Raw genomic sequence first — 27,079 nt, 5'->3', positions numbered from 1 at the left:
AGAGCCCAATGTGGGGCTTGAACTCACTAACCATGAGATCATGACTTGAGCCAAAGTTGGACGCTTAACTGAACGAGCCACCTGGGTGCTCCTACTTGCAATTATTTCAAATTTAGACATGGGTTCTCAGCACCCCCCATCTAACAATGTAACACAAACTAGTGTAAATGTAGCCTCAGAGGTAAATGATAATTTAGTGAGTGACATCTGAAGAAATGGCTAACCCTAATTTTTAGAATTCTTGCTTTTTTGTCAAAATCTAACGTGAACCTACATAAAAACACATAATATCTATAATCGAGGATCTTTGAACTTAATGTCAATAAAAATAATACCACATATTTCTCTTACATACAAAATATCTCTCAGTTTCTGAAATAAATGACTGTATTAGTATTCAATTTTTAAGTCATCTAAGCTTGTGAACACCATGATGCTTAACAATATTTAAAACATACTTCATGGAACAAGAATATTATATATCTTTCCACTGAGTTTCTATATGCTCCATAAGAGCCTTTACTTTTGTTGTGGGGACGTATGCCCTGGTTTCCAAAGAATTTATAAATCCAATTATTTTCATCATCAATTTTTAAAATTGTCACTCTTTTGAAACATACCCTCAAGATGATCCTATCATTTTGGGGCCAGCATGCTAAATAAGTCCATATTTAGAAGTGTCAAAGATGGATGAAATAAAAAAATACATATTTTATGTATTCAAATATATGTACACATTTTATATCACCTGGGATATTCCATTACAATCTGATCAAAGATCACTCAATAAAGCAACACCAATCCCTAGAGAACTTTCAGTGTTGTCTTTGAAATATAATGTTTTAAGCCATGACAAAAAGTAGAGCTAGGTAAAAAGAAAAAAAAATGTAGCAACCAAAATAACTCCTTTCAAATGTAAAATGCAAGGAAGTGGGAGAGATGTATATATTTAACGGAAAATAGATCATCCATATAAACATTTTTGCTCAATTTGTTTGCAACTTAATGATTCACAGAATTTCATTCCGCTCAGAAAAGTGTACTGTACATATCACACTTGTAAAAATGTGCCAGTTCTGAAAATCTGTTCAATTTCCTGTCCTTTAATTTTGTAATCACATAGATGCCTGATGCTTTAGAATAAATTTAAATAGTAGAAATAAACACACAATTATGAAACCTGTTTTTGTAATTAACTTTTTAATTCAGCTTCTATTGTATCAGGTTAAAAGTTCAAATTTAAATCATGGGATTACATGCGAGGAGAAAACAATAGTGTAGCAATTTTTTTAGGGGTGTAGCAATGTATACTTGATGTCAGAAGCTAAGAATTTGACAAAGACATATTTTTAAGCAATTGTCTTTTCTGACAGATTCAGCAAAGCCAACTATATTATCTAAAAACTACCCAGGGAGGTGGATAGGTTAGAAGACTTTAAAAGGATTCACAAGTAAGATATAGCAAAAACATAAAACAAATAGAAAAGTCACTAAAATGTAAATTGATGCCTAAGAATTATATGTTGCATGTCTAGTGAATGTGTACAGAGATTATTTGAGCAGTTGGGGAACAAAACAAAGAAAATAAAAGAAGTAGAAAGAAAGAAAAGGTCAAAATAGGAAGAGTTTCAAATACTGAGTCTCTAAAAATTTAGAGAAATTTTACAAGTAGTTATAGAAGTTGACAAAATTTGAAGCAGTTTTGATAAGCTGTCAAGTTTTATATTATAATTTTCAGGGCATATTTGTAATAATTCTAATACTTTTATTCTAGTAATAAATTTGAATTTTAAGGTATTTCCACACCTTTTTTTTACAGAAATCAAAATTATGTAATTCTGCAAGTATCTACTATTTAAGGGGAAATTCTTGGGGCACCTGGGTGGCTCAGTCAGTTAAGTATCCGACTCGGTTTCGGCTCAGGTCATGATGTCACGGTTTGTGAATTCGAGCCCCGAGTTGGGCTACATGCTGACAGTGTGGAGCCTGCTTGAGATTCTCTCTCTCCTTCTCTCTCTGCCCCTCCCCGCTCACTCTTTCTTTCTCTTAAAAATAAACTTAAAAATTAAAAAAAAAAAAAGAAAAGAAAATGGCATCTGCCTAGCAATTAAAAAAAATTTTTTTTAATGTTTATTTATTTTTTGAGACAGAAACAATGTAATTGGGTTAGGGGCAGAGAGAGAAAGACACACAGAATCCAAAGCAGGCTCCAGGCTCTGAACTGTCAGCACAGACCCTGACAGGGGGCTTGAACTCAGGAGCTGTGAGATCATGACCTGAGCCGAAGTCGGATTTTCAACCAACTGAGCCACCTTGGCGCCCCTGCCTAGCAATTTTTAATATTGTTTTTCACTTTCCACTAAAATTCATACACAGACAGACTGAAAAAGCAGAAATCTCACTGTCAGACAGCCTTATACAAGAATATTGGAAATTTCTATCTGCCTTAAAGTAAAATGGAGACTTCACTAGATGGAGAAAAATCTATTAAAGTTTTGCCTCACGGAACATCCACAAAATCGTTTAGGTTAAAAAACCAGAAGGTTTCTGGAGCACCTAGGTGGCACAGTCGGTTAAACATCTGATTCTTGGTTTTGGCTCAGGTCATGATCTCATGGTTGGTGGGTTTGAGCTCTGCATAGGGCTCCACGCTGGCAGTGCAGAGTCTATTTAGGATTCTCTCTCTCCCTCTCTGCCCCTGCAGTGCTCTCTCTCTCTCTCTCTCTCTCAGAATAAATAAATAAACTGGAAAAAAAAAACTGGAAAGTTTCCCCTACATCCCCTTGTGTCTCAAGTCCCAGAAACCCAGCAGTCTATAGCTGTAACAGAAACTGAACCATTATACCTCATGTCACAAGTACAAATCTCCAAAGCAACCAGAGGAAGTTTCCAAATGTTCAACACCTAGGAAGAACGTTTTCCTAAAAAAACTGAGCTTGTCAAAAAGTAATGGGAAGTACCCTAGATGCAGGGTTTGGAAGTCACAGTGATTGAATCATCAAATGATTGGGGCAGGAGAAAAAATCATCACAAGGGGGCCAAGCGATGCTAAATGAAGTCCATTCAAATCAGGAAATTGTATAGGAGTTTTGTGAGTATTAAGTAACCTTTCAAGAGCAGACTTGAGAATAATATCTGACCAAAATGAGATTAAACCAGAATCTGAGGGAAATATTGTGACCCAAGAATTTTATAACTAGGTGAGTTATTTTTATTATTTTTTACATGTTTTAGTTTTTTTTAATGTTTATTTTATTTTTGAGAGAGAGAGAGACAGAGTGTGAGTGGGAGAGGGGAGAGAAAGAGAGAGACACAGAATCTGAAGCAGGCTCCAGGCTCCAAGTTATCAGCACAGAGCCTGACGCAGGGCTTGAACTCACGACCTGTGAGATCATGACCTGAGCTGCAGTCGGTTGCCCAACTGACTGAGCCACCCAGGCACCCCTACATTTTTTATAAAATGTAGTTTTATAAAACATTAGATATTCAAGACCCCTGAGATCTAAAATACAATTTTCAAATCATACTGGAATAAAAGTACTGTATTCTAGTAAAAATATTTTAATATTCTAATAAAACAGTTCAAAAAGGTATCTGTTTTCAAATACATATGTAAAAATCAATAGCTTTTTTTATGCAAGCAGTAACTAATTTGAGCATATAATAAAAGAGAAAATCTATTCAGAATAGCAACAAAAATATGGCAGAGTTATGAAAAACTTAAGAAATATGCAAAAGTTTACATAAAAAAGAATTACAGGGCATTGCTAAAGGACATAAAAGAAGAAATTAATAGGGAGACAAGTTATATCACTGAATAGGTATTTTAATATTGTATAGATATAATTTATTGATATGATTCCATATATTAGTGCAAGCATTTTAAAAATGATATATACTCCTTTACCTAGTGATTTACCTTGAAGATTTTCTCCTAAAGTGCTACTTATTAATGTGTATAAAGATCCAGATGCAAATATGCTTATTGTGGTGGTTTTTATAGTCATAAAATTATCAAAACATTAACTATCTAATAACAGCCCACTGGTTAATCTATGATGAGTCTATATGTTATTACAAAGCCATTACAAGAATATAAAAAGATAAAAAGAAATGATAGTTTCTTATGTTTGAAATTATAGTCTTAGTATATACTCTATAATTCTGAGTTTAAAAAAGGAGGAAAAGGAGCTGAGTGGTAACAACATTCTTCTTTTTTGTTATAAGGCAAAAAACATAGATGTTACTTTAATTAAATTCTAGACTTTTACCGTAGTGATTTTTTTCTTTTTCCTTTTATTTCATTTGAGTACCTAGAGGGTATAATGCTAAATGAAATAAGTCAGACTGAGAAAGACAAATATTGTATGATTTCACACATACGTGGAATCTAAAAAAATAATAATAATAAATGAATAAACAAAAAACATTCTTTTTTAAACTAAAAAAAATGTTTACTTAAAAGTTGCTGCTAAAGACATCATTTCTCTTGTATAATAATCTTCAGTTGAGGAAAACCACTAGCATAAGCACTCAAATGATAAAAGAAAATAGTGAACAAATAAGCTAGGAATATCCTTGGGGAGAATTATGAAGTTCTTATTATCCTAGATACGGAAATTCAGATGAGATGAAAATCTGCTGTGCTTATTAATGCATTCCCAGATTTCCTTCTCAAGCTTGAGTCTAAGAAAAGCAGTTCAGGTGAGATGCTCACACTGCTCTTGGCATCTCACACTGGGGAAACACTCAATGGAGAACTGTCTCTAGACCAGATGATGAGTGCTCCAGCCCTGGCCCCAGGCACTACAGAGCCTTTCTCTCATCTTCCCTGGACTGTGGCTATTAAGGGTGCTATGGCATAATGTGGTGCAAAGGACACAGGCCCAGCAGGTCAGTAAATGTGGTTCTGCCATTAACTAGTTACATGACCATCATTAGTTCATTTTAAATTACTTACATTCAGTTCTTTTATTTTTAAATTTAGATTGCAAACTCCCTCTGACTTTAGGGGCACCTGGGTGGCTCAGATGGCTAAGTGTCCAACTCTTGGTTCCGGGTCAGGTCATGATTTCATGGTTACGTAGGTGTGAGCCCTGCATCAGGCTCTGTGCAGACAGTGTGGAACCTGCTTGGGATTCTCTCTCTCTCTCTCTCTCTCTCTGCCCCTCCCCCTCTCTGCTGTCCCTTTCTCTCTCAAGAAAATAAATAAATAAAATTAAAAATTAAAAAATTAAATAAAATTTCTCTGACTTTAAAAATTATATACCTTTTGGGGGGCACCTGAGTGGCTCAGTCAGTTAAGTGTCTGACTCGGTTTTGGATCAGGTCATGATATCAGTTCATGGACTCGAGTCCCATATCGGGCTCTGCACTGATGGGGCAGAAACTGCTTAGGATTCTCTCTCTCCCCTCTCTCTCTCTCTCTGCCCCTACCTACCCTGCTTGTGCTCTCTCTCAAAATAAATAAGTTTAAAAAAATTTAAAAATTATATACCTTTGGCATAAAATTGGCATAACTGCTACAGTCTTTACTTCTCCAGCTGGTCAGGGGTATTAAAACTTCTTTCCTCTCTGCCCCTCCCCCGTTCATGCTCTGTCTCTCTCTGTCCCAAAAATAAATAAACATTGAAAAAAAAAAACAAAAAACAAAAAACTTCTTTCCATCCATGTTTCCCTTAACTTCTCCCAAACTTTGATTCATCTATGTTTTTTACCTGGTGGAGTGACCCCAAATTTTTATTTCTAAAAGTTCTAGATTCTCAGTTGTCCATTCAATATTGAGTTAGCCCATTTTCTGGCAATGTTAATAAGTAAAGAATCAGGTTGAATTACACGGGCCAAATTAGTAACTTTCTTTATTGATTTATAGGCATGGGCAGCCATAAATGACCCAGGAGCAACCTCAGCTTCCAATTTAATGGCATCATGGTTTTGTTCCTTGGTGGAAACTTCTTCCTTTGGAAACAAGGGCTTCTCTCTACCTTCCAAGTCCAAGGCTGGGGAAATATGAAGAATCACTCTGTGAGTGGGTTGTAACATGCAATAGTAAAATTCCTTGGTTTCCAGCCCTTTGTATTACAGTTATGGTAAAAATAGCACCACATATATTTGTTTTTAGTATAAAGCATATACCACACCCTATAGGAAAACCCCCCACCCTCAAATTTACTGTTATAAGTTCTGCCCACTAGAAAGATTTACCTTCACAATTATCTTTTAGAGTTACCCTGGGTTGAGCTGTTGGAGAATATGGACAGTAGATGCCTAGGTCTGGCAGTACCAACATAACATGCAGATCCATTTCTAAACCAGACTTCCAAAAATTTTCTTTTGTTAACTGGTCATAGAAACTACCCAAAAGGTAAAGGAGAGTTCAGAGAAATGAGTAACAAAGCCAGAAGGAAAGGTACTATGAGTGTCTGACTCAACTACAAGTAAAATTTATTTATATCTTCTGGATCTAGTTGAACCCAGTAGATCTCTCACATATGATCACAATTCAGAAAACATTGAGTTTGTGATAGGTAACTGGATTTAATAGTCACTAGATGTCCTATAATTAGATGTTTAATCTTTCACAGGGTCCAGTAGCCAGGAACTTCTTCTCAAATGGAGAATAATTGTTGACAGAGGATGATACTGCATTGCCCCAAGTTATGGATCCCATGTTTCTCTTATTGGAGCTCACCCGTAACTCCAGAAAGCATCCCTAACTGCAAAAGACGCACGAGGTAACATTGGTCGTAAAACGTAAGTCTCAAGCAATTTACAGAGCAGCCTGGACTTGAAGAGCTCCCTTTTTTTATGCATCCCACTCCAATCTGGAAGACTTATATGTTACTAAGAAAAAAAAATCAGAACAGTATACCCAGATGTGGTACATATGGCTTCCAAAATTCAAAACATGCACTGTGCTCTTTGTTTATGGTGGACACTACAAAGGGCAGCAACTTGCCTTTACATTTGGAAGGTTTACTTCAATAAGCTCCAGAAAACTAAACTGAATTTTACTGTGGCAGGAGCTTGGGGGTTCTCCTGACTTAATATCTCATCCTCTAGCATGCTTGTGCTTTTTAAAACATTTTTTAAAGTTTATTTATTTATTTTGAGAGAAAGAGAGCAGGGAGGGCAGAGATAGAGGGAGAGAGAGAATCCCAAGCAGGCTTCGCACTGTCAGCACACAGCCCGATGCAGGGCTTGAACCCATGAATCACGAGATCATGACCTGAGCTGAAACCAAGAGTCAGTACTATAACTGACTGAGCCACCCAGGCACCCCGTGCTTTACTTATTAGTTCTTGCTTCTCAAGTCCAGTTAGCATATTTTCACAAAAAGAATGGACCAGCGTGGAGTTTTGTGAAATATCAAAAGGTTCAGTATTCCTACCAATTATATTATGACCAAATATAGAGTTGCTATAAGTGTAATTTAAACCAGTGAAGACGTACTACTCTCCCACCCAGGTGAAAGCGATTTACTTCTGATTATCCTTATTAGTATGGGTAAAGAAAACTGTTTTCAAGTCAACAGCTACAAACAAGGTGACAGAGGCTATGTTGTTTGCTCAGTGATAAAAACATAAATACTATATCTTAAATGGCAACCTCAGTCGAAATCACGACCTTCTTAAAGTTTATGATAATCTGCAATCATTCCTAAGACCCATCTGGTTTTTGTACTGACCCAAAGGAGAATTAAATGGACATTGGGTAGGTATCATCATCTTTGGCATCTTTGGTTTGTGATGGTAGTACTAATACCAATAATTCCCTTAGGAAAGTACTTTTGGCTTAGTATTGGTGTGGTATTGTGTAGGAGGAGAGAGAAGCTAACAGGTAGGGGTAGGGGTGGCATTTCTAGGAGCTTCCACTTTACTTCCACCTACCATAACAACTTTGCTCTGTGAACTAGGGGACCATTTGGGAGAGTGGACCAGTTGCCAGTTACGTCTATCTGCATTGTACACTTGTAAATTACGGAGATAGTCTAAAGATGGGTGCAGAGCTACTGAACAACAGTGAGAAGAGATTCTGCGAAAGATCTACAAGCCCTTATGCTGTCCAGTGGGTCCTAGTAGCTGTTTTAAGTCTCCAGATATGTTTGTTAACTTAGATTCATGATTTAATAGTGTGATCTCACACCAAGAAAGAATAATTAACTTGCTTTCATGCCATGCCAAATAATGAATACTTGGAATAGGTTATTTAAGTTTGCTCCTATGGTTAATCTCTGTATCTTTACTGTTTTCTTATAAATATATTATTTTTAAATTATAAGATATATATAGATATATATACAATTAAGTCATTTTAATTCACTCAATTTGTGCATTCCCCAAATAAGATCTTTATTTTTTTGCAAGTTTTAATCATTTTCTCACTCTAACAAATAGCCTACTAGAAGTAACTTGCAAATGTAAATAGAAAGTTTTTAACATTCAAAATATAAAAAAGATCACTATCAGATTCATTAAAACAATTATTCAGGCACTCATAGAACTAGTATTTGACATGATTTTAGTATGACAAACTTCAAACAATGTAAGAGAAGAGTAATGGATGCCTGGAGTGTTATATTGAGTATTATATTCAATTCTGAAGATGTATTTAGTTTCAGCTGGAAACTCCACTCTGATTATTTAGCAATATCTGTCATGGACATTGGAGAGTGTACTATTGATACACATATTTGCCATCTAGGCCAAAATGAGTCTATCTGGAGAACTTTTCATTTTATGGCGTGACCTTAAATTACCACTGTATATGCTAGTCTGTCTAGAAACAGGTGGGTTTTTTCTTAATTAGAAATACTTGCATACTTAAAATGCATCCAAATTCATCAAATAATCTGGACATAAAAATGAGAGTTTGATTTTATTTTTTTATCTTTTCATTCCTGACTTTATCTGGTTTTAGTTCGATGTAACAACTATGTGATGCTGCAGGTTGGGGAAAAGATGACCGACACAAGTTTCTTGTGCAGATTAGCAACAATCTGACAGAGACCAGCACAGGGCTTGAATGGAGTACTTTGCCCCTTTGGGTCAGTGATCACAATTTACATTCTGCAGTGCCTTGAAAGTGTTATGTTTAGTAATATAGATGAAACACTGATTAGTTAGGCTGTCAAAATATCTTCTGTCAGCCAATGATTTAGTTTCTCATATTGTCTCATGAAAAATGGAGACTTCTTGTGCACTTTTCAATGTCAAAATAAATTCAGTCTTGTCTGAATGTCTCAAACGTATTTCCTCAACTTAAATAACTTGCTGAACATATGGACATTAGGTGCCATTTGGGCTGTATTTATGTCTCTGATTATGAGAAATCTTTTGATATGAATGTTTCAGAAACATTTTATTGATACTATATTCTAATTTTCTTCTCTTTCCTATGTTTGTGGATGATATTATTTTATATTCTTTCTTTACACTATACTGTGTATTATAGAAATTTCTTTGAGTAAGATTTCACTTGAGTAGATCAGAAGTTATATTATTCAGTATAAGAATCTACAAGTATAATAACCTTACCTTTTATCATAGCTGTATCAAGGGCACATAACAAAATATTTGTCCAATCAGATATCTAAGGCTATTTTCAGGTTGAATTTATTAGCTGATAATCGTACAAAATGCAGTTGGGGGTTCCAACTACTATTTCACAAAAATTCATCATTAAAAATAATTCTATTTAGATAACATTTTGATGCTAAAAGCTTTTTTTTTTTTGATGATCTAAGACTTTGCATACCATTAGTAACATGGAATTCTGGGAAAGTACTTGATAATAAATTCATCTCTACTGACAATAATCATATAACTTGTAAATCCAACATTTGTAAGCAATTCCTTGGACTAGAATAAAAGGGATTTTGGAAAATACTTCTACTTCTTTAAAATATTTCTACTTTTTATGTTGTGGGGTGTGTACTTGTCTGTCTTTTTGCCTACCTATACACTGATATTCTTTTGGATATTTTCCCACCTAGTGAGGTAGTCTTACTTCATATCGTGTTCTTAAATCCCTTGCTTTATTCCCTCTCATTACAGAGAATTGCTTAAATGGAATGAAGAAGCAGAGAAATGCTGACTGTAAGCCAGATATGGAAATAGTATATCTGTTTCTATAGATCAGTTCCTGATTTTCTACCAGGACTTAAACTTCTCTTTCCTTAACTTCCCTTCTCTGTTCTTCTCTTCTGGAACTACAGACTTCCTCTACTTTATTGCTGAACATATCTTACTTCCTTCAGTAGACTTATCTCTTTATAAAAGGAAAATGATTATTTGATTCATCTTTGTATCTTTCAAAATGTTTATTCCAGTGCTAGCTACATGGTAAATGGTAGATAAATGTCTATGCATGAAATATGAGTTAATGGAGATAGAGCTCATGCATCTGGGGTTTCGTTGTAAACATACATTCTAATGCTGTTTGACCTTCACTATAGAGAGGGTGACTTAACTGGTTATGCCATTCCTTTTGCAAAACAGTCTAACACTGAAGAGGCACCTGGGTGATTTAGTCTGTTAAGCATCCAACTCTTGGGCATGAGACCAACACAGGTGATGATCTCATAGTTTGTGAGTTTGAGCCCCACATCAGTCTCTATGCTGACACTGTGGAGTCTGCTTGGGATTCTCTCTCTCTGCTCCTCCCCCACTCACTCTCTCTGTCTCTCTCTCAAAAATGAATAAGTAAACTTAAAAAAAATGTAAATGGACTCTCTTGACACTGGTGAAAAAAATTTTCTGTGTAGCAATAGAATCAAACATCCTTAGAATCAAGCATCCTTAGATCAAATATCAGTATAACTGATGGTATGATTACAAACTTTTGAGGAACTGAAAATATGGCAGACTTAAAATAAGAGCAGTAAGAGGAAGCCAAGTGTTTGAGTTAAAAACAAACAAACAAACTGTGAAACACATGTTCCAGTGACTTATTTAGATCTTTTTATAAGTGATCTAAAATTACTTGCAGGGTGCCTGAGTGGCTCAGTCAGTTAAGCTTCTGACTCTTGATTTCGATTCAGGTCATGATCTCACAGTCATGAGATCAAGTCCTGTGTCAGGCTCCCTGCTGGGCTTGGAGCCTGCTTAAGATTCTCTCCCTTTCCTGCTACCCCTCCCCTACTTGCACACATGTGCTCTCTCTCTCACTCAAATTAATTAATTAGTTAATTAACAATATTCGAAATACTATTTTTCCTCATGCTTCAAATAGCATTCAAATAACTGCATAAGATATTATGCACCATATTATTTCTATTCACTTTTTGGTAGATGGAGTTTTATCTGCATTTCTTCAGATAGTTCAGAGAATTTTCTTTCAGCTTTTATTTTTACGATTATGAAGTGTAGATTGCACTACTGAAACCGTAGATAACTTCCCAACTTATTGTATATTATCTATGTGTGTGTTCAGTTTATTGAAACACAACCCCAGTGGCAGGCATTGTGGTTGACTACTCCAAATCAATCCTCCTTCTTCCTGGCCCTGACTTGGTTCAGAAATCTATACCATATAGAGTCATATACGTGTAGGGAAAATCCTCATCCAAAACCTGTGTTAATTAGTTGTGATTAAAACTCTAAGCTAATTTTGATTTTTCCACTTACTTTACCAGAGATTAGTGAAATCATAAAACTTGTATGAAATTTTGTTCAGTGAGGCAGGAAAGAAAATAATCTAGACAGCGCCTGAGAAAAGTTACCTTGCTCTTAAAAGGAGATGTGAAGAAAGAAATGATCCTTTTCTTTTGATGAACATTTTTGTGTTTGTATGTGAACATAAATACTGTCTTGCAATCATTAGGACAAAAATTACACACTGCAGAAGGAAAAATAGAAAGTTTAAAAAGAACAAATTTTTTTAAAAATGCATGGTTGAATCACTGAATTAACTAAGCCTGGACTGCCCTAATTTGTTAATTTTTCTTACAGTTTATGAGTTTTTTGTTGTGATTTTCCTTAATTGTAGACAAAAGCTACCTCCCAAGTTTTTAAAGTATTATTTTCTCTAATTTATCTACTTACTAAGAAAATATGATATTTGAGGTAGAGTGAATATGAAAGGAAGATATAAATTTAATTCAATTTATTTCACTGAAAAAAATTCCTGAATTTTATTTTCTATCATGTTATCAAATTTTTTATAACCAGTTTCTTCTTTGGCATTACGATTAATGTAAATTTTAATATATTCGTTTGAAGAATCTTAGAATTACATTTTAAAAGTTTCACATGTTCCACAAAACTTTAAAATAGGTTTGTTCTGCTCTTGGACACAAAAAATATAATTTGATACTTATTCAGTAGTCTTTGTAATCTATTTCTTACATAGTCATTACTTACAATGTTCTGACATGTAATGTTATTATTGGAGTTTCTCTACTTAAAAAATATCTTCTGGTTCTGTAAAAAGTTTAATTTATTAAAGCATAATAAAGGTACATCTAACTTTAACCCTAATTTATGAAAATGTACAAAAATTAGTTATGCTGTTTGACATTTATAGTATCAGGCTTTGCAAGTTTCACATTTAAAACATACTAACATTTCATTTATCATCTTCTATATAATGTGTATGTTTTACTTTCAAGAGATAGGTGTGTGTAATTTTAATGTCAACCTCAGAATCACCAAAAAGTACCCTGGCAATCAGTGGAAAGGTTTAATAGGTTTTCTGTCTTGTTCTTAATTTGCTGAAATTACAAAATCAATACTTTCAGTTGTAGCTGCAGTTACCCGTTTTACTGCTTTAAGATAAAGTCTACAAGAAAGTAACCTTCACTTTCAATTTGTAGCTCAGAACATCAGGTTGTTCTTGGCCACTAGTTAAATAGCCTGTTCTCTGCCATCCTATATAAGATATTCCAAATGTGCTGTGGTTCCATTTCCAAGGAGATACATGCTAAAAGGAACTGTGGTTAATACAGAACAAGCAGAAATTCAAAGTTTTACACTGTCCGTCTTTCCCTTTCTCTTCACAACATACTGATGTCCCTTTATTTCTTGAGCTTAAGCTCATCTGAATTCTTACTATACCTTTCAACTCTGAATCTGAGATTGGCATCAACTGTCCACAACACTTTCCATCCAAATAAGAAATAGTCTCATTCTCTCTGAACCTTGTCTTGCCCCTAAGATTTTTGTTACAAGAGCACATTCCTGCCACTTTTAAGATAAGGAAATTCTTCCAGTTAGAGTAGGTTAATACAAAGTAGACAAGTAAGCACATTTCTAAGATTTTAGTTTGAAAAAAAAAAAAGTGATAGATCAGTCACTTTAAAATGTCAAAGATATTGGAAGGGACAAAGGGATTTTGAGTATTAAAGCTATAAATGTTTTTACACTGTACTAAGTCTCAATAAACATGGGCAAAAACCACTACTGAAACGCTAGTTTTATAACATTCATCACATAGTCTTAATGTACACAGTTTTTCATCCTGAGAATATCTTTCATTCTTGTGTACAAGAAAAGGAGTTTGAATTTGGGCTTCTAACTCAAATGGTTGTTTTGTTTGTTTGTTTGTTTGTTTGTTTGTTTGTTTTCAGTCCTAAAATTTAAAAGTGTTCTGTTCCAGGCTGTTTAGTAGGGAAGGAACAAATTCCAGAAGGAAGTGAAGATTCCTCCAACCTTGCATCTGTGATATTTCAGATGTTTTACTGTCAATACTTTCTTTGGCTACAAACATGAAGTTTTGCTGTTTCATCAGCCCATCACCACTGTGTCTCAGCTACAATAGTAATAATCATATTGTATTTTAATTAATCTGTTTACATGTTGGTCTCTGTCAACTGACTATCACTCTTTGAGGGAAATAATTTCTTATTTGTCTAGCACAAAACCTAGTAACATAAGGCACTCAGTATTCCTTCAGTAATATAAGGAAAAATTTCTTAAAAACTTGAACTGGAATTGAAGTCATGATAAACTGCTAATAAATTGAACATATAAGAACTAATAATAACTTGGGGCACCTGGGTGGCTCAGTCGGTTAAGTGTCCGACTTCAGCTCAGGTCACGATCTCATGGTCCATGAGTTCGAGCCCCGCGTTGGGCTCTGGGCTGATGGCTCAGAGCCTGGAGCCTGCTTCCGATTCTGTGTCTCCCCCTCTCTCTGCCCCTCCCCCATTCATGCTCTGTCTCTCTCTGTCTCAAAAATAAATAAACGTTAAAAAAAAATTTTTTAAAAAAAGAACTAATAATAACTTAAAGTTTCTACTTCTCATTTTATTTAAGCAGGAGAGTGAGGTTGGCAGAATGGGGGTGGGAAGTTCTGTAATAGAACATATCACACGTATACATCATTTTTATCTTATTAAAACAGTTTGGACAGTGTTTCTTAGACTAAAAATTATGATCCATTAGTGAATCCTGAAATTGATTTAGTAGTGTTCAGCAATATTTCTCTCAATAGCATGGAAGAAAAGAATAGAATAGAGGAATAGAATAGAATAGAATAGAATAGAATAGAATTCAGTACAGTAGAATGGAAAATATCAGAGTGCACATACCAAAGACAGTTGTACTTTTGTAAGAACTCTTGATGAGTTTTATAGTTGTATATATACTAGTTGCAATTTAAAATGTATTTTTAACTAAGGGCAGTGGTTCAAAAAGTTTGAAAAAATATGCAGTTAGAATATGAGTTTGGCTATTCTGTTAGCAGAGATAATTTTGGTTTAAACACAAAGGCAGTTGTTTATTTCTCATCTAAAGATCTGTAGATAAACAATCCAAGACTAGCATGGCATCTCCACAGGATCAGTTCTTCCTCTGTTGCTTTGTGATATATCTCTGGAGAATTTTTCTCACCCACATGATCCAAGATGGCTCACTTCCATGTCCACATTTCAATCATTAAGAGAGAGAGAGAAGGGAAATAACGAGAGCACGACTCAAAGTTGTCCACAGTTTTTTTATTCACAGCAGATGCTGTATCTAGTTCCAAGAGAGATTGGGAAGTATGATCTGTATTTTGGGCAGACAGATAGCTAGCAAAAATCCAGAGTTTAATTAACTTTGTAACATGGAGAAATGGAAATTTGGGCACAAATAGCCATCTTGCCACATTTATGTTTGGTAGACATAAAGGAAGGACATGATAAAACTCAGATTTTACCATATGAAATCAGGCTAGAAATTCAACTCTGCCGTGGCTACTCTTCGTTTACTCTCTTTTGATTTCCTGGTTAGTTTTTATTAAGAATGCCATGTTGTGGGAATGCAAGCTGGTGCAGCTACTCTGGAAAACAGTATGGATGTTCCTCAAAAAAACTAAAAATAGAACTACCCTATGACCCAGCAATTGCACTACGAGGCATTTACCCAGGGGATACAGGTGTGCTGTTTCGAAGGGACACATGTACCCCCATGTTTATAGCAGCACTATCAACAATAGCCAAAGTATGGAAAGAGCCCAAATGTCCATCGATGGATGAATGGATAAAGAAGAGTGGTATATATATACAATGGAGTATTACTCGGCAATCAAAAAGCATGAAATCTTGCCATTTGCAACTACATGGAACTGGAACTGGAGGGTATTATGCTAAGTGAAATTAGTCAGAGAAAGACAAAAATCATATGACTTCACTCATATGAGGACTTTAAGAGACAAAACAGATGAACATAAGGGAAAGGCAACAAAAATAATATAAAAACAGGGAGGGGGACAAAACAGAAGAGACTTATAAATATGGAGAACAAACTGAGGGTTGCTGGAGGGGTTGTGGGAGGGGGGATGGGCTAAATGGGTAAGGGGAACTAAGGAATCTACTCCTGAAATCATTGTTGCACTCTATGCTACCTAATTTGGATGTAAATTAAAAAAAAAAATAAAAATTAAATTAAAAAAATAAAAAATAATTTAAAAAATGCCATGTTGGGAAGCAGCCTCTCAGATGACCCTCAGTGTTACTTACTCCCTAGTATTTATGCCCTTGTGTAATATCCTCCCATTGAAGCTGGACATAGTGACTGACTTATGACCAATAAAATATAGCAGAAGTGATAGCATGCCACCTCCAAGATTAGGTAATAGAAGAGACACAAAGGTTTCTGCTCTGATGGTTCTTCTGCACTCTCTCAGGCACATGCACTCTCTTTAGCGCTCTCTCTCTCTCTCTCTCTCTCTCTCTCAATTTCTCAGATGATTCATGCTTGGAAAACCATATCATGAGCAGCACTATGGAGAAGTGCTGCATGTGAACTAGTGCCCCTGCCAATAGCCATATAAGTGATCTTGGAGGCAGATTCTCTAGTTCTAGTCAAGTATCCAGAAGTTGCAGCCTTGGTTGACAGGTCCACTGTAGTCCCATGAGATACCATGAACTAGAACTGCCAGCTAAACTGCACCCAAATTCTCAACCCTCAGAAACTGTCCAAGATTAAAAAAAAAAAAAGTTCAGATTTTCTAGCAAATCCACAAAATGAGTCCTTGTTTTGCAAATGTAAACCAGCGATCACAAAGAAACAAGAACAAAAATGAAAACCAAAAAAAAGACAAAGAAAGAGGAGAGGGGGGAGAGAAATATAGAGGAGCTGCAATTCTAAGGATTTCTCTCTTTTGGTGAACATGTAGGTGATCATGTAGAACATAGAGACCTGTTTATTTTCTAAATATCCCAACTGCATGCAGAGGCAAACCATTATTTATCTTGAAAGTGTATGGATGTATTTTTATCAGATCCTTAGACACCAAAAAAGTTCTAGAACACTTATCCTCTTTACATTGGAGGAAGGAATGGATCAGGTTAGATAAAACTGAACCTAGATAACACTACTAATGCCTTAGACGTGGCATTAGTTTTAACTATTTTAACTAATTTAAAACAAAACATGCAGAATAACTGATTTTGGATTCTTATATGCTATTGAGGCAACTAGACATAACCACACATGTAATTTAAAAACCAGGGCTTCCTTTGAAATATTTAGATATTATATATGCAGGATATTGTCTATTGTTCCTTGACCTCCATTCCCTTTCCTTTTTACGTATTTTCCAATGCCACAGGGGCAAAGGAGCCAAAAGCTACATAGTCCAGATTCCCTCACCACTAGGGTTCCACCATATAGGTGCACAGGCACATATTTGTAAAACACAAATGAGACAAAAGGTATTGTATTAGTTGTTATTGTTGTATAACAAATTACCAAAAAATTGAGCAGCATAAAACAACATAAATTTATTATCTCACAGTTTCCATGGGTACTGATTAGGATATAGATTAGCTGAGTCCTCTCACAGTGTTGAAGTGGGATATAATCAGGGTGTCAAAGGGAGATACCCTCTTATCTGAAGCTCACTGTACATTGACCAAATTTAGTTCCTTGTGGTTTTAATACTGACGTCCTTGCTTTCGTGCCAGCTATCAACTAAGGGCTGTCGTTAGCTCCTAGAGGCTTTCTGCTATCCCACCCTCTCCACAACAATTTACAACATGGCTGTTTATACCTTCAAGTACAACAACAGGGCAGCACTTCTGTGAATCCCTCTGACATTTTTTAAGAGCTCACCTGATTAGGTTAGACCCACCCAGGATAATCTTCCTTTGATTAACTAACTCAAAGTTAACTCACTGGGGGTCTTAATTACATCTGTAAATCTATTTGGCCGTATAACATAACATAGTCAGGAGATATTCTATCATATTTAAAAGTCTCACTCACACTCAAGAGGTGGGGATTACAAGGATTATACAACATGGGGCTGGAATCTTGGGAACCATCTTAGAATTCTGTCTACTATAGCCAACTTCTTGTTTTTTTCTTCTGGCAAGGACAGTCATGGTGACATGAACATTTAGAGAAAGTTGTGGTAGTCCATCTCAGTATTCCTGTATCTAGCCACCAGTTTTGTGAATGTTAAAAGGCATTTTATCAGCAATAGTAATAGCAGCAGGAAAAATGTTCTAACTTCTGGAATTTAGTGGATGTGTTAAACTCTTTTTTTTTTTAAGTTTACTTATTTATTTTGAGAGAGAGAGAGAGAGAGAGAGCGAGCATGAGTGGGGGAAGGGCAGAGAGAGAAGGAGAGAAAATCCCAAGCAGGTTCCGCACTGTCAGCACAGAGCCTGACGTGGGACTCAGATCCCACAAACTGTGAGATCATGACCTGAGCCAAAGTCAAGAGTTGGATGCTTAACCAACTGAGCCACCCAGGTGCCTGGGATGTGTTACACTCTTAAACACATGTAGCTGCACTCTGACTGTCATTATACCACTCCATCCAGAGATCTTGTAAGACATGAATTTCAATATTAAATCTTTACTTAAAATACTGTAATGTTTCTGAATTCTGCCCCAGAATTCAGTGGTAATATATTATTAACACTGCCAACTTTCCTGGAAAGAAGCTGGTCATGGAGAAGAAAGTAATAAGGAAAAAAAGGAAGCTTTAGACTAGGGGAGGAGGAAAGAATAGCCCTTCCTTTGTCAGGCTTGGAGATGATTAAAAGCATTCCTGGTGCTTGAAGGAAGCTGGAATTTATTGAATAGAAGCAGATTAGAAATAGGAATGGTAAGGATGAATGACCATGAGCCTAAATCTGTGGGTTACAAGAACAGCCAGGACTAGAAGATGGTTACTTAAAATTGCAATTCGTTTTCCTGGCCCTCACATTCTCAGAAAAGAAACTTGCTACATGTTATACTCTGGTTTCAGACAAATGGTAGAAAATTCAAACAAGTATTTGAGAACATTTTTTAAAAGAAAGTAGTGAGAAAAAAGCAATATTTCCTGTAAGGCCAGAGCAGTGGTAATATAGCAGCCTAAGCCCTGCCACAGGTCCATGACTGCAGAGGTCTGATCAACAGCAGGGCAAAAAGAGGCCACTGTCCCCAGGAGACTCAGAACCCCAGCAAGAGGCATGCTGAGATACAGGCTGATGGAGGTTACACACAGTATTCTCTCTGGATAAATCAGAGACCCTAATAAATTAGAAATCAAGACAAAGAGAACTCCTCTTTGTCACCACATTTACCACCACAATTTATTGAAATTTAGTCACATTTGGGGGACACTATGTGAACTCTGAAAAATGTTGACTCCTTTGAGTTGGACTCAAAACATAGTATTGTTGATCATTTTGTTTTTATCTGACATAACTCAGAAAACAAATTTATCTAATATGTTGTGATCCATTTGGTATTTAACTATATCATGTTACCTCCATTGACCCTGTGGAGCTATAACTGCAAAATATAAAGTCAAATATTGTGGGGAGAATCCTAGTACCCATTATAGCCTGCCTATATACTCATCATGAGTGTGGGCATAGCCAATTACATGAGGGAATATCATTCTTATGATTATGTTGCATTATACTGGAAAAGGGATTTTGGCAAGGGCAATGAAGGTGTATAATCAAATGAGAGTCTGTCTTTAGTGGGCCTTATTTAATGAGATTAGCTCTTAAAAGCCAGGCTAAAAGGTGGAGGCAAGAGAAATCAGAGAGATTTGAAGCATGATAAGGATTTAACTTGAGGGAGATTCTCTACTGCTGGTCTTGAAGATGGAGAAGACTCTGGAAATGAATGCAAGTGGCCTCAGGGGGCCAAAAGAAGTATGTAGCTAATGAGCCACAAGGGACTGGGTACCTCAGTCCTAAAACCACAGGAATTCACTTGTGCCAATATTGTGAATAAGTTTGGCAGAGAACCCAGAACCTCAGACAAAACCGTAGCCCTAGCTAACATCTCAGTTGGCAGTTTTGTGACAACCTGAGCAAAGAACGCAGCTATGCCATTCCTGGACTTCTGACCGATAGTACTGTGAGATAGTAAAGGATTTTTTGCTGTAAACCACTAAATTTTTGGCAATTTGTTACATAGCAATAGAAAACAAATACAATTAGTGTTATTAGTTAATTAAATGGCATTATTTAAAATTTTTAATGTTTATTCATTTATTTTTTAGAGAGAGAGAGTGAAAGAGAGAATGGGGGAGGGACAGAGAAAGAGGGAGAGAGAGAATCCCAAGTGGTCTCCTCTTACCAGCACAGCGCCCAGTGCGGAGCTCTATTCCACTACCGTGAGATCATGATGTAAGCTGAAATCAAGAGTCGGATGTTCAACCAATTGAACCAGCCAGATTCCCCAACGAACTTGCATTCTTAAAAAGCAGCCATTGATGGTGGTGTGGGAGACATATTGAGCTGCATCTGGGAGCCCCATTTCAACAGAGAAAAAAGTAACTGTATGACGTTAAAAAATAAGTGTTCTTTGTGCTGAGGAAAAATGCCGACTACCTAATGAGAATGAGAGTTTGGGAAAAGAAACAAAACATAGTTGGAGCGCCGGGGGTGGCTCAGTGGGTTGGGCAGCCGACTTTGGCTCAGGTCATGACCTCGAGGTCCATGAGTTTGAGCCCCTCGTAGGGCTCTGTGCTGACAGTTCAGAGCCTGGAGCCTGCTTCAAATTCTGTGTCCTCTCTCTTTCTGCCCTTCCCCACTCATGCTCTGTCTCACTCTATCTCTCAAAAATAAATGTTAAAAAGAAATTTAAAAAAAAAGAAAAAAAACCCAAAGAAACAAAGCAGAACTTGCATTAGCACTGGATTGCCACAACTCCCCAAAGAAGGAAGAGAAGTATATACTTCCAACAAGAGAAATATACTAAAATTTTCTGCAGCATCTACCTGCAAATCTATACACTCTAAAATAAAGTCAGCCAGTAATGCACACCCAGACAAACGCACAGTTCTCAGAATCATCACCTACATTTTGACAGTGACCTTTTAGAAAATAAACTGCATCACTACAAGGACCCATGGCTGTTAAGTACATTCAACTCCCAAGGGTATCAATGACACACAGATATCTCTAGATGACTGAGGAAAATATGTTTCACAAAAGATAAGTATTGAATAAACATCCAAAATACTTGATCTCACAGAAAACAGATTATTCAGAAAACAGATGAATTTGAGTTCATGTCTTCAGAGAAATTCAAGATACTTTATAAAATAATAATGGTGAGCTGTTTTCTCAAATGGTTAAGTAAAAGACAAGACAGTCTTTGAAAATTTAAGGTTGTTAAATTGTAAAATTTTAAGAAACCAAGTATATGGGCTTAATGAGAAAAACAATGTCAAAAAAATCAATAAATTATAAATTAAGGAAATATTCAGAATATAGAAAAAATAAAAGGAAATACTTGTAGAAAGTATTTGGGGGTGGGAGGAAGAGTGTGAACTCCAGGAGGTCTACCATTCTCTTATAAGAGTTTCAGAATTTAAGAGCCTTAAAAATAGGGAAAAAGAATCAATATGACAGAAAAAAGAAAAATTCTTAAACCAAAAAAAAAAAAAAAAATCCTAAAGTGTATAAAGAAATAAATGTTCCAAATACAAATAGAAGTTGACATTTATTAACTGTAGTTGAAGACTTTATTCGCCCAATTCTTTCAGATATGAGTATATTTGGAGGACAAAGTAAATATTTTAATTAACAAAATATTAGGAGAAAATGCTTACACAATCTGAGGAAGTACAAAAGGCCTTCTTAAGTAACACCTAAAAGACAGAAACCAACACAAAGAATATTAATGAATTTTATTTTATGACATTTTAAACGCCCTTACACTGAACAATACAACTAAAAGTTTATGAAAAATAAATGTATTGTCTATTGGAAAAATTATTACTCTCCAGAATTTGCATTGAATTTCTATCAATGAGGAAAGACAACAATCAGACATAGAAAACTTGGGCACTTGGGTGGCTCAGTCAGTTAAGTGTCTGACTTCAGCTCAGGTCATGATCTCACAGTTCATGAATTTGAGCCCCACTTCGGGCTCTGTGCTGACAGCTCAGAGCCTGGAGCCTGCTTTACATTCTGTGTTTCCCTCTCTCTCTCTGCCTCACCCTGCTCATGCTCTGTCTCTCTTTCTCTTTCTCTCTCTCTCTCAAAAAATAAACATTAAAAATAGATAAATAAAACAGAAAATTTATTGAAAAGCCTGTAATGGCCAATAAATATTTTATTTTTTTTAAATTTATTTATTTTGAGAGAGAGAGAGAGCATGAGCAGGGGAAGGGCAGAGAGCGAGAGAGAGAGGGAGAGAGAGAGAATCCCAAGCAGGCTCCATGCTCTCAGCGCAGAGCCCGATGCAGGGCTCCATTTCAGGAAACTGTGAGGTCATGACCTACGCCAAAACCAAGAGTTGGATGCTTAACTCACTGGGCTGCCAGGCACCATAATGGTCAATAAATATTTTAAAAGCCTGTAAATCACTTCATTAAGTAGCAAGTTCATTATTAAAGTAATAGATTTCTGGTTTTTTTCCCATTAGATTAGGAAGAACTAAAAATATACATATATTTATAATACCCAGCGTTAACATGAGTGTGAGGAAACATATTTTCATATGTAATTGACAGACACTAAACTGATAGAGCTTCTTGGAAGGCTATTGGCCCACATGTACAGATCAACCTATAGATAGTCCTCTGTTTAACATTTATTGAGCACCTACATACTAGTTATTGAACACGTGTAGGCATTGAGGATATAGCAGAATAAAACATAAAAGGTGTCTGTCTTCATGGAGCTTATATTCTTACACACACCACACTGTAAATTTTGAAAACTTTGTATTTTCCTGATGCCTCCACATCCCCACAACCAAGTTGTGTGAGCACCCCACCCAGGTGACTTGGTGCACCACTGTGATAAGACTGGCCCCTGTCAAGTCTTCCTTCTTGCCCCACCCCTGACAATGACCTGGTGATGTTTAAACACACCAGTGAAATCCCCTCATGCCTTTTCTGTGTACTCTACCCTGACTCTTAACAAAGACACTTGCCCGTGGATCTGCGATCTCTCAGCTCCCCACCTGCTTGGTTAAGCCCACTTCCTGGAGCACCTCCTACATGGCCTCCTGAACAGCAGGCTGTGCCTCTCTATTCTAGGACTTGTGAATATAATAAATCTCTTTCACTTTGGTACTTCTCCGTGGTGTTATTTCATGTTCACGCCAGACTGATCATCAAAAAATAACATTTAAAAAAAATTTTTTAATGGTCATTTACTTTGAGAGAGAGACAGACAGAGTGTGAGCAGGGGAGGGGCAGAGAGGGAAGGAGACATGGAATGTGAAGCAGGCTCCAGGCTCTGAGCTGTCAGCACAGAGCCCAACACAGGGCTCCAGCCCATGAACCGATGAACCCACGAACCCACAAATCGCAAGATAATGACCTGAGCTGAAGTCTAATGTTCAACCGAAATAACATTCTTATGTAATATAGTAATATAATCATTCCTTACCATTCCTATGCTTCAGTAGAGTAATCAAAAGTATTTATAAAGAAGAATCTATAAGGATGTCCACTACAGATTTGTTTATAATAATGCACAACTGGAATTCAATAGAGTCAATCAGTATGAGGAATAGCTAATCTAATTATGATTTGTCTATATTGCAGATAATAAGCTTCTGCCAGAAAGAATGAGGCAGAGGTATGAATATTGGCAGGGAAAGATTTCCAAATGATGACGAAAAAGGCAATTTGCAGAATAATAAATGTAAATGACTGCATGTACTTTTCCACAGATATTCTTTTGCATTTCTCTTTCAATCTCTATCTTCCTGTCCCTATATATTTGCTTTCTTACATTTGTATATTCTGCATCCATAGGAAAAGTATATATTAATTAACCAATACGTTAATAATGGTTACTTTGGAGACAATGAATGAAATCTGAGATGATGAAAAATAACTTAATAGTTTTATTATATAAATTTTGTTTAAATTTTAAAAGAAAAATGTCTACCAATTACCCTGAAAATAAAAGCAAATTACCAAGGCATACATTCTCCCTACCTACCACAGCAGTATTCAATGGAGAAAACTGCCAAGACCAGATGAGTAGCCAGCAAGCAGGTCCCCAGTTCCCACTTATTCTTATGCAGCACATAGAGCTCCATTAAGGTTGCTCATCAGACTCCAGGTGAGGTGCCTTAATAACTTGGGCTATGTGACTTTTTAGTTGCAGGAACAAGCAAACCTCAGCCCCTCACCTGGTTACTCAGGGGATACAATAGAAATATGATCTGGTAGAATCCTCATCCCAGCTCTAGCCTGAAAGCTAATTGATTGCAATTTGGGCCAGTAGTCACTGGCCCTTCCATGATCTAATTAAGGGTTGGGGTCCACGACTTGCTGTTGCAGCTAATTGTCTAGCAAGCTGGTTGCAGAATTCACCATATCCGCATCCTTGCTTACGGAAACAACGGCTCCTTCCATGGCATAGTTAAGAGGCAGGGGTCCAAATCTTGAGGTTAGTTAAGTTTGGTTGCCTTAAGCACTGAGATGTGACCTATTTCTATGGAGTTTTGTAGGAGGTCATATTCTTTTTTGAAAGCTAATCTGCATAAAATTAATCTTGGACAATTGCATTACTTTTTACATATATCACTTGAGTAATTAATCTATTATGAAAATGTGATTTAGAGGTGAGACCATAATAATTACCTATTGAATTTAGAGACAGTAAGGCCAATAATGAGTTATTAATATATTATGAAAATGTGATTTAGAGGCAAGATAGTACTAATTACCTATTGAATTTAGAGATAGTAAGGCCAATGGTGATTTGGAAGAAGGTGGTGGTATAACAGATAAAAGACTGATGTCAAAGGAAGAAAAAAATGGATAAGGAATGTACAAAACTATTTGCAAAATATGACTTTGAAGGAGGGGTAGAAGCAGACAATTAACTGCAAGGTGTTTGAGTGGATAAGAACAGATCCAGAAAGACAGTTTAAATTGTGTGTAATGAGGGTGTGGGAGAGGCCACAGGGCACATGAGTGGGAGTAAAATGGGAAGGGACCAGAGTCATGCAAGGGAGAGAACGATGGATGAATCATGACAGTCCATGGACACGAGTGTAGCTGGAAGAACTGTCTCTGGTAGGAGAATGAGTCCTTTCTCCACTGTAGCAGGAGGGAAGGGAGAAAGAATGGTGCAGAGACCTGAACTGTAGATTTTTATGATGAGAAGTTGAGGGAGGTCCTACCGGACAGCTTCCATTTCATCGGAAAAGTTGAAAGAAATGCTTTTTTTTAATTCTGAAAATCAAAGGAAGAACACAGACTTTGAAAACAGAAGATATTTGAAACAGTTGTTGTGGAGAAAAGAAAACTGAATGAATGAGGATGAAGAGTTGGGTTCTCCCAGCAGAGTTCCTCATGAAAACAAGTGGCAACAGTTTACACTATTGGGTTAGTTCCCCAACGGTGTTAGATAGGCTGCATGCAGATGTGGAAAAGGCAGGTATTTGGAATGATTTAAAATTGGGAATTTATGAGTTTAGCATGAGGGGAAAACCATGAGCAAATGCTATCCATAGGGTTCAGTACATACAAAACATTCAATAAATTTTATCTGGTACGGCAATCAATCGATTAAAGCTTTCCAAAATGATCTAAAAACCAGTGTGGTTGGAGTACAAGCTAGAAAGTTAGAAAGGAGGCTCTATGGAGTTTAATTTCAGGATTAGAGTTGTTTCAAGTGAGAGCAAAGTAGAGTTTAGTCATCAGATATGTAGCAAAAGTAGTGTAGGACAGAAAGTTATCAAAGGTGAGGTGGATACTCAGTACTCTTAGAATTTAACCATGGCACATATAGGTACAGGAGGTCCAGCTCTTGGATGTGACTATTTCCTATTGTCTTAGGTCTTGGGAATTGGTGACAGAAGATAGCAATTGACAGGAAAATGAAGAGATTGTTATAGTCTTGGTATTCTGGGATTACTTATTTATTTGGGGGCATCAGATGTGAGGGGCAGGGTTTCATCTTGCATGCTCATGTATTTTATTCTGATGATCTCTACTTAAATTTGGTTTCCTTCTCAGGAACATTTGATCCTTCTCAGAACATTTGCTCAAAAAGTGCCGTGCCATTTTGAATTCTCTCACGCCAGAATATCACCTCCATTTCATTACTCAGTTATAGCTTACTGTGGGCAAGAAGTAGTTTTGTCCATGAAGAGATACATATAGCCAGTTCTGTCCTCAAAGAACTTTCAGCCTAGCTAGACACCTTATATCACATTCTTACAAGTAGCATGACTTTATTAGTGTCAAAAAATAATGTTAATAATCCATTTCTTCTGAATTCTCAAGGCATTCGATTTGTACTTCCCTTACTAAATTCATGTGTGGTGTCATAGTTTTATTTCAAGGGGGTCTACTTCTCAACATCTCTATTGTAGAATAAGGTAATTATAGATGTGACCATATGTTTTCATATTTATCTATTTAAATTTAATGAAGTGCTAGATGAAGGTATGGCTTTATGAGGTATCAGTCTATGTTTGACAAAGAAGGGCCATACGGGGGAAAAATGTTTTAAATTTAAAAGAGTTTTTGAGACACAATGGGCTAGATTATTCTGCCAAAAATTTATAGCTGAGTAGACAGAACAAAATTCAGTGTGCCTTTGAGGTCTATAAGACTCTTGTTTCTAAGGACACAGTCTAGGCAAACCATAAAGTTTTGATGGACATCTTTAAAGACGGGAAGTAATTGCATGGATTGACAGCATTTGTTCTGGACTTGGAGATAACAACAGTAAAAATAGACAAAAAATAGAGCTTCTTCATTGCTCTACAAAATTCTGGAGGAAAAGCAAGTAGCAATGACAAAATTTATTTTTTAGTGTCACATTTATTGTAATTTTAATGGAACCCAAGAACTGACTTGCTTAAAAGGTAAACTCTGACTACATCATCTAATCTTGACAACACTAAAGCCATTTGTTTCCATTCAGGCTGAGAAAAAGTCAAATTGTTTGTCTACAAAATAAACAAGTGCCAACCAATTCCATGACCATCATTCATTCCCGTTTGTTGTGATCGGTCCATTCGTGTGTTCAGCACACTCATCTCAGCAGGCTCAGACTCCCAAATCTATATTTAATTTAAGCATTGCACCATCACACAGAAATCCTTCAACAACCTCACTGCCATTTAAAGGGAAAGGGAAAAAGCTACTCTTTACCAGAAGCACTTTATTGATCAAAATAAATGATAATATTTCCAAATATATAATTTTT

General features: G+C 36.3%; 1 long non-coding RNA gene across 2 annotated transcripts in view; it reads right to left on the bottom strand.

Moving 5' to 3' along the window:
• Nucleotides 1-27,079, bottom strand: part of LOC125156761 (uncharacterized) — a 123,853-nt gene that overhangs the window by 24,797 nt on the left and 71,977 nt on the right. The window contains exons 6-7 of one of the 2 annotated variants that reach the window (XR_007148760.1): nucleotides 21,496-21,534; nucleotides 20,021-20,070 (exon numbers count right to left, since the gene is read on the bottom strand). This is a non-coding gene — a long non-coding RNA (uncharacterized LOC125156761). Of the gene's footprint in view, nucleotides 1-20,020; nucleotides 20,071-21,495; nucleotides 21,535-27,079 lie in introns of those variants that run through there. The other variant, XR_007148761.1, reaches the window with a different exon arrangement.

Source organism: Prionailurus viverrinus, chromosome F2, assembly GCF_022837055.1.
Source record: "Prionailurus viverrinus isolate Anna chromosome F2, UM_Priviv_1.0, whole genome shotgun sequence".
NCBI lineage: Eukaryota > Metazoa > Chordata > Mammalia > Carnivora > Felidae > Prionailurus > Prionailurus viverrinus.
This window is presented reverse-complemented; position numbering and strand designations above follow the sequence as displayed.